Raw genomic sequence first — 8,751 nt, 5'->3', positions numbered from 1 at the left:
GAAAGCATTGAAAATGTGAGGTAAATGTGTAAAGGCACACAATATGACCTCATTTTTAGATTTAGTATTATCTAAACGTACGTTTCTTGTAACGTTTTCGTATTTGCGGGTGTTACCGCATAATAATTAAACGATTTTGTTAGTTTTGCTAAGTAAACTAGTAATAAGAAATAATATACTTGCAAGTAATATTTATATGATCGTTTTAATACAATTTATGTGGTAGTAACTAATAATCGGTGAAATTCAAATAGTCATTTTGTTGATAGAAATAATTCGTTATCCTTCATATGTTGAAATAATTATTGCATAAGTGAAACTCATAAACTTTAGAAATAAAAAGATAAAGGAAGTTCAAGCTTTAATGAACAAAACGTAAAGACAGAAGATGCCATGACTAAAACATAATAAAATATGTAATACAATTTTGGAGATGTCTAAATTTGAAAATACTTAAATATGATCACCGCAAGTAAACCTTGTTCGTTCGGTGAACAATATGTCTAAGAAATGAAACGCCTCGGCCATTTTTCTTTTATTGGCACAGCGTTGTCCAGTGATTAGTATGCCGGAATATAGATTTGTGATTATGATTCTCGTATCTTGTTACTTTAAAAAAAATGAAATCGTGCTCTGGCCGTCGATGCATTATAAGGGTGAAGGTCATATTCAACTATTCAGTAAGAAAACATTATCCCAAGAGTTGGCTGTGGATTCTAGTAATTAGTTGATTTACGTCTAGTTTATTACTTGAAAATTAGGGCACTTAGTCTTTTAGTAGTTTTACGCTAACATACGAAAAAATGAAATAAAAATTACTTTATACTTGTTTATGTCGTTAGATAGGCACATAATTACTAAGCGTAGATATCTCTACCATGGACAAGCTTCTTTCACCAAGATTTTGAGTGCGTTGGGTTTTTTCTTTGCCCTCCAATGTCACAGCGGTATTTCCATGGACTCACATCGCTAGAAACCGGGTTTCGATACCCATGTTTAACAAAGCACAGATAGCCTATTGTGTAGCTTTGTGCTTAAATCCAAGGAAGATATTTCTTTATTCTAGCTTTCTCCGAATTTTTTACATTTTTTTTCGCAATACACAAAACTTATATACATAATTTATCACACAAAAAATTCTCGCAATTTCAGAAGTGGGACGATATTATGTCCGATCAATTATTAGTTGGTAAAAAGTAGCCCAAGAGCTAGCGATGGGTGGTGATGACTATCTGCCATCCCTCTAGTCTTACACTGCTAAATTAGAGGCAAGTAGTGCATATGACCCTCATGTAGCTTTGTGCGAAATTCCAGAAATAAACAAAAACAAACAACACACAATATACTTGCATTCAAGATGAAATGTCACTCAAGTACTTATGGTTTCTCATTAGTTATAATTTTGTATTCATGAGTTTGATTTATTCGTTTATTTATGTGATTTTTATAGCTAATTTCCTAGCCTAAATATAAATATGATTTTTTTTCTGAATAATTAATAGACTATTTATTAGGGGTAACTTTAAAAGAAGTGTTATGTTTCTACAGTTTTGAGTTGATTCCCACGTCACGTGTATGACATAGCCGAATCTAAAAAAATACAGAACCAGTAACGGTAGAAGGGACTCCCAGTTACACAGATCTGCGAATAAGAAACCCAGAGAGAAAAATGTTTTGTATTTCATATTGTCGTAACAAGGTAGTTTGAATTATTAAAAATGGTTCGTCACTAAGGGTTAGAAGGAAACGAACCAATGAGTTCATGTATTAGAACACACTCTAAAGCTACACAGTATGGTTCTTTAATGTTAAACTGACAGATTAGAGGTACGGCAGCTATTCACAGCACCCATCTTCAACACTTACACTGCTTCTGTTTGATCAAATATTGGGGTTTGTCCGTCATTTTTATAGCGTGTCCATGGCCCAAAGTGAAGAGTGCGTTTTTTATGCAACGTGTTGTTAGCCCTAAAGCTTCGGATTTGCCAATCTGCGACCGCTTACCTCGAGAATTGTAGAAGCTGGAATACTGTATTTTGATTTCAAACATAACACTGAAGCAAATATTTTGAATATATCTTTAAATACAATTAATTTTATATTTTTTTACGTCAATACAATTGAAGACTTCCCTACTAAAATGATAATAACAATGTTTAGCTTAGTTTTGTCTTTAATATGCAAATGTTAAAATTAGTCATATTTGTCTTCATAAACATAATTTTTATTTACATATCACCACGTGTATGAGCGTATTTACCAGCTATCTTATTTTCCAAAAAACAATTATTTTTAGCAGTTGTATAAAACAGGGGTCACCAAACGACGTTTTCACAGGCGGGCAGATTACTTGGGGAATGAGAATATATACTCATAACCTAGAACGAAAGCTCTCTGTAAAGACTTAACACTAAGTTTAAGATGCCACATTAGCCATGTAGCATGCAATACACACATATAATAAAAAACAAACAGAAATACAACCAACATTTTTATTTACCAAAAGGTTATCAAAGAAGGTGACATTAGCAAAAACAATTGTCACATCGCACATAGTGAGTACGGGCCTGGCATGGCGTAGCGCATAAGGCGTGCGACTCGTAATCGGAGGGTCGCGGGTTCGCGCCCGCATCGCGCTAAACATGCTCGCCCCCCCCCAGCCGTGGGGGCGTTATAATGTGCGGTCAATCCCACTATTCGTTGGTAAAGAAGTAGCCCAAGAGTTGGCGGTGGGTGGTGATGACTAGCTGCCTTCCCTCTAGTCTTACACTGCTAAATTAGGGACGGTTCGGTGCAGTGGGCTAACAACCTGGTCACTTAAATACTTGTTGAAGAATCCGCCAGCGCTTGCGGCCCTATGTTCCTAGATGGAATCTAATGGTGATAACTACCTAATTAACATAGTGAGTACATATCTGAATTTCACTAAGCCACAAAAAAATGAGTGAGATTTATGAAATTGGCGTTTGGCTTTCAAAATATTTTCAATGTTCGGTTTTGAATTGTTGCATCCAATCATTAGAATTGTTTTCAAATGTTCATCAGTCAACCTTGATCGATGTACCGACTTCACATACTTCATTTTTGAAAATGCTTGTTCACAGACATAAGTTGTTCCGAACACTAATCCCATACAAGATGCGAACTGCTTCAGCTTTGAAAAATCATCTTCAGGTATGCAGCTGTAATATTCAATAAGTTGCCTCTCTCTATGGTTTGCTTTCAACAAGTAATTTCCTTGCAAATCTACGACCTCCAGCTGAAGTTCCACTGGCACGTCATCAATGACACAATTCTGAAAAAGGAGAATGTCACTTTCGATTATGTCGAGATTCAAAAATCTCTCTAAAACTGCTTATTTAAATCATCAATAATCTTTTTCTGAAACTCCAGGTTGACATCTTCTGTGATTCTAGCATGAAACTCATTGAAACACTAAAAGTGAGAGAGGTTTCCTCCTTCCAAATGTGCTTCAAACAATGACAGCTTTCTTCGAAATCCTTTAATGATTCTATAGAGATTACAAACAAGTTTCAAGTTCAATTCATTCATGTAGGATGTGATTTCAACCAAAAATGACAACTTTTACAACCAGGTTGGATCCGACAGAAGTGGATCGGCAGTGGATATATTTCTCGATATGAAATATATCTATTTCTCTTCTCAGCTTATAAAAACGAGACAAGACTTTACCGCAGCTGAGCCACCTCTCCCCCGTGTGATAAGGCAAGTCACAGAAATCCGAATCAATTTCTTCAAGAAACACCTTGAACTGGCGATGATTAAGTGCACGACCCCGAATGAAGTTCACTGCAGAAATGGCTGGTTTCAATACGCAAGAAATATCTAAGTCTTTTCCACAGAGTGCTTGCTGATGTATGATGCAGTGTATGAACAGAGCGCTTGGGAGTTGAAGATCTTCCAACTGTTTCCTGATCAGCCCCACCAGACCCTTCTTCACTCCAGCCATGTTTCTTCCTCCATCAACTGTTACACCTCTAAGCTGATTCCACTGAAGGTTATAGTCTTGCAAAGTTTTATGCACTTCCATGAAAATGTCTTCTCCAGTTGTTCTTCCGTGCATGCTGCAAACTGATACCAACTCTTCCGTGATTTAAAAGTCTAAATTAACTCCACGAATGAACACGAGAAGTTGTGACTACACGAGAGATCAGTAGACCCATCCAGTGCCAGAAAATACCATAGAAAGTTTCTAGCTTTTTGGCGTATCTGTAATGCGATGTTCTCTCCAAGTTCTTCTGCTCTCCGTACAACTGAAGTTGCTAAAAGGCTAATACTTTAAAAAAAAAAAGGCTTTTTCAAGACACAGCTCATTTGCTGCTTCCATCATACACTCTTTGATGAAGTTTCCGTCAGTAAAAGGCTTTCCTCGCTCTGCCATCCTATGCACTATTTTGTAACTTGTACGAGTGACAGATTCATTTTAAGCAAACTTTCTCGTGAAGAGATTCTTTTGAAATTCAAAAACACGTTTCATGGATTCAAATTTCTCAGAACGGAACTTTCCTGAAAATTTCAAATATGTTGATAGATGTTTTGTCTCATAGCGACGCCGAAGACTGTACTCTTTCAAAACGGCAACACTTTCGGTGCGTATCACACAAGTAGCTTTCTGGTTTTTTGTTTCCACAAGAAGTACTTTTCTCCCCATTCTTAATTGAAAGCACGACACTCAGAGTCCACTTTTCTTCTTTTAAAAACAGCCATAACGATGAGTGAAAAAAACAGGATCTGAAAATGAAAAACACAGAACGCTGTAAGAAAATTATTGTACTGGTCCAAGAACGCACAAACTAAATATATTAAATCGTACGTACGTTTGCCACGACACTTACCTAAGAACGAGTTATGAAAAGCGCATAACCCGACTTCTAAGAGAAATGAGCTTGCTGAAGCGGTAACCCTAGGCCGCTGAATTTACAAGACGAGTCGATAGGACGAGGGTTAAGTCTGCACTTGTTTTCGAAATCCTAATGCTTTCACAGATACGTGCCTCGATATGAATAAATGGTCAGCAAGGACGAAAGAAGAACTTTCCTATTGGTTAAAAATGCGCGTGACAGCCTTGCTTATTTTTATCATAACGTTTTGTGTTTGCCAGCTTAAAGCGACCATCGGTGTGATTTATTTTGCTATGACAGTCGGACATTTCATGAAATGTCCCTTTTTATTTTCAAGCGGTTAGCTGCTGGCGGGCCGGACAAAATGACCTCGAGGGCCGTATCCGGCCCGCGGACTGCAATTTGGTGACCCCTAGTATAGAAAATAGTAAATACATTTTCAAGATAAGCATTCAGAGAATCTATGTTGTTATATTCTGAATTTTTTGTAAAATTTGAATAAATCGAAGATTAGCTTCATAATAATAATCATAATATATTATGATTTGTTTATAATATTTAACCAACCATCTCCTGTGATACCATAATTTATAAAAAAAAAATCATCACTTTAACTAAAATGGGTAACTTTTCTCCCACCTTCTTGTAATTTTGGTCAGTGTTTGTTAAACAAATTACCACACAATTAATGATTTAACAATTACATACCCAAAATAAGAATAATTGAAGCGTAATAACAGTAGTTTCTGCCAAAGGTATTTTCATCAAGTACTGAGTTAGAGAGCTGAATATTTATGCAATTATCAAATTTAATTTTATATATTTTATTTGCAGCTTCACTGACATTCAGCCTCCTTCGCACATAACACTTTTAAGTATAATCATTGGAGTTTTGAATAAAAACAAGTTAATTAAAAAACTGTTTATACAATTTGTATTTCATCATAATGTAGCATTATTGTTAAGAGTGAGCAGTACCCCTCTGGGAAAGCGGTAAATCGTCGGATTCACAGTGTTAAAATCAGAGGTTCGATTTTCGTCGGTAGACACAGCAAATAGCCCAACGTGACTTTGCTATAAGAACGCACTCCTGCATAAGAGAGAATAATTTTGCAAACTGTATACAATGCCCAGAAGAGTTGAAGAAAAACAAATTAACATTCTTCATTAAAGTCGAAAATAAATATTTCTTACTCAGAGTAAATATCTGCGCTTACATATAAGAACTCCATTAAACTGAGTTTCATTACATGTTTTTTTTTCTGAAGAAATAATTCTTGATTCAGTATAACTCGGACTTCCATGCCGAGGTCGGAAGTGACAAAAAAGTAAGACAGCGCACCACATTTTGTTTAAAAAGAGCAAAGGAAACGTCCTTGTCAGGAATGATGAATTAGAAAAAAGTAACAACTTCCGCAGGTTTGTGAATCAGAGTCCTACATAATGTAAAGATGAATTGCTGACTAACATATTTTGTATTTCTTAAAAAAATATAAATTATCGAACCGAAACATATCACGTGATTTTAGAGAAATAAATAAATATAAAATTGTGATTCTTCTTTCCCGTTTTTATTACTTTATAGTGTCATTAAAAATTGTACAAACAAGCGCTAGGATGGCATATTTTACGCTTAAAATGACTTGATTTTGTTTTAGAGAACAAACAATAAAATAAAACGCTAGTTAGAATATCATGATCTTTCAGTTAAAGTAAGGCTAAACGTTCAACAAACAATAAAATAAAACGCTAGTTAGAATATCATGATCTTTCAGTTAAAGTAAGGCTAAACGTTCAAGAATATAAACTTTGTTTGCGATTTCCATAACTAAACGACCTTAAGCTGCAGACTGAGTGGATTTTTAGCGTTTATATGATTTGTAAAGAATAAATTTGAGACTTTACTTCACAGACAAAAATGATGATTTCAGACATAAAAAAAATGAATTATACTTGTTGTTAAGCTTATTGCATTTTTAAGCAATATATTTTTAATCTAGTCCTTTAAAAATTTTCGAGAATTTTGTTGTATTTTTTAATTTCCCACATAGCTACACCAGGGCTATATAAGCTAGCCGTCACTAATTTAACAGTGTAAGACTAGATGGAAGGCAGCTACTCATCAACAATCATAGCCAACTCTTAGACTACTGTTTCACCAATGAATAGTGGGATTGACGTTCACATTAATCGCGTGGAATAAAAACAATAATGTTAACCACCAAACGGGCAAAGAATGATTACATTTGTGCTTTCCATGAAATTGCATCGTTTTCTTGTCCATAACGGAAAAGGAATATCTGGAATTTATAACTCTAAAATCCGGGTATCTATACCCCTGGTGGGCAGAGCACAAATAGCCCATAGTGTTGTTTTGTGCCTAATTTCAAACAACCAAACCTTTAGGAATTTTTAAGAATCAAAACATTGTTTACTGTCCCAAAATACATGTATCAAAATGAAGAACTCTAGAGTTTACATGGTCAAAAGGTGATCGTTGGACTCCTGCCGTTATGGATGCACTTTTGGTACACGGCCCCTCGCGCAGCTCACTCAAATAAACCTTGCCCTCCTCTTTCACCCACAATTAATTTTCTTCCTGCTCTTCTGGTATAATAAGTGTATTTCTATCACAATGTTTGAAAACATGTTAAGCCTAACACTAATGTCTCATTTCATGGTTAATCAATTGCAATAATATTTCGCCAGCTTGCAAAACGCGTTCACAACCTGGCAACAAAAAATTATTTCATTACAAATTACAGTTTTTCAATAAAGAAGGTTATATTTTAAGAACAGGTGCGACGTTTCGGTCACTGATGTTAACATTCTCAATTGCGCTGGTAGGGATGATAGCACCACTGACCAAAACGTCACATTTGTTCAAAACAATAATCTTCCTTACTCTGAAACCTATTAACTTGTAATAATACTTATCACTAAATAAGCTAAAAATGAAAACATCAATAAAATAAAATATTTGATTACGTCATGTATTGAAGTGACGCAATGACAATGTTAAAATAATATACTAGTAACCATAGAGACGTTATTGATCACGACGGTGTAATTAATGCATGCGAACATGCAAATGAGCATAGCGTACTAATATACGTATATTACGAAATAAAACAGTAATATAGGGTAAAGAAGATCAGCCTGCAATAAGCGAGTTACTTATTGAGTTACTCAGTTGTGTGGCTTTATGAATAAAGAGTCACTCAGTTGTGTGGCTTTATGAATAATATATACTATATGTATTTCTATTATCGTCAATCATTGAAATGTCTGTTTCATTTAGTCAACATTTCTTCTGTAAAAGGTATACCTGGAACTTGTTGGTCTTTTCGTGCTGTTGCGTAATGTTTTCTAAAAAAGTTCATTGGTGGTCATCTTCTTAAATGATTATGATTTTTTTAAGCAGTCATGGATTAGCAATATGCTTTCTCTAATGTGCAGAGTGGCCCGGCATGGCCAAGCGTGTTAAGGCGTGCGACTCGTAATCTGAGGGTCGCAGGTTAGCATCCCCGTCGCGCCAAACATGCTTGCCCTTTCAGCCGTTGGGGCGTTATAAAATACGGTCAATCCCACTATTCGTTGGTAAAAGAGTAGCTAAAGAGTTGACAGTGGGTGGTGATAACTAGCTGCCTACCCTCTAGTCTTACACTGCTAAATTAGGGACAGCTAGCACAGATAGCCCTCTAGTAGCTTTGTGCGAAATTAAAAAAACAAACAAATCTAATCTGCAGAATCATACAGTGCACGAGCTAGTACATGTATACTATAATTTATTCAACAAATATTTTCTAGGTCAGTTTTGCACTTAGCACCACTATACCAGAAGTGTTTTCAGAACAATATTTAATTAATCATCTTAATTATCTTAGGG

This window comes from Tachypleus tridentatus, chromosome 9 (genome assembly GCF_004210375.1).
Source record: "Tachypleus tridentatus isolate NWPU-2018 chromosome 9, ASM421037v1, whole genome shotgun sequence".
NCBI lineage: Eukaryota > Metazoa > Arthropoda > Merostomata > Xiphosura > Limulidae > Tachypleus > Tachypleus tridentatus.
The sequence above is the reverse complement of the archived record's forward strand: the minus strand, read 5'-3'. Positions refer to the sequence as shown.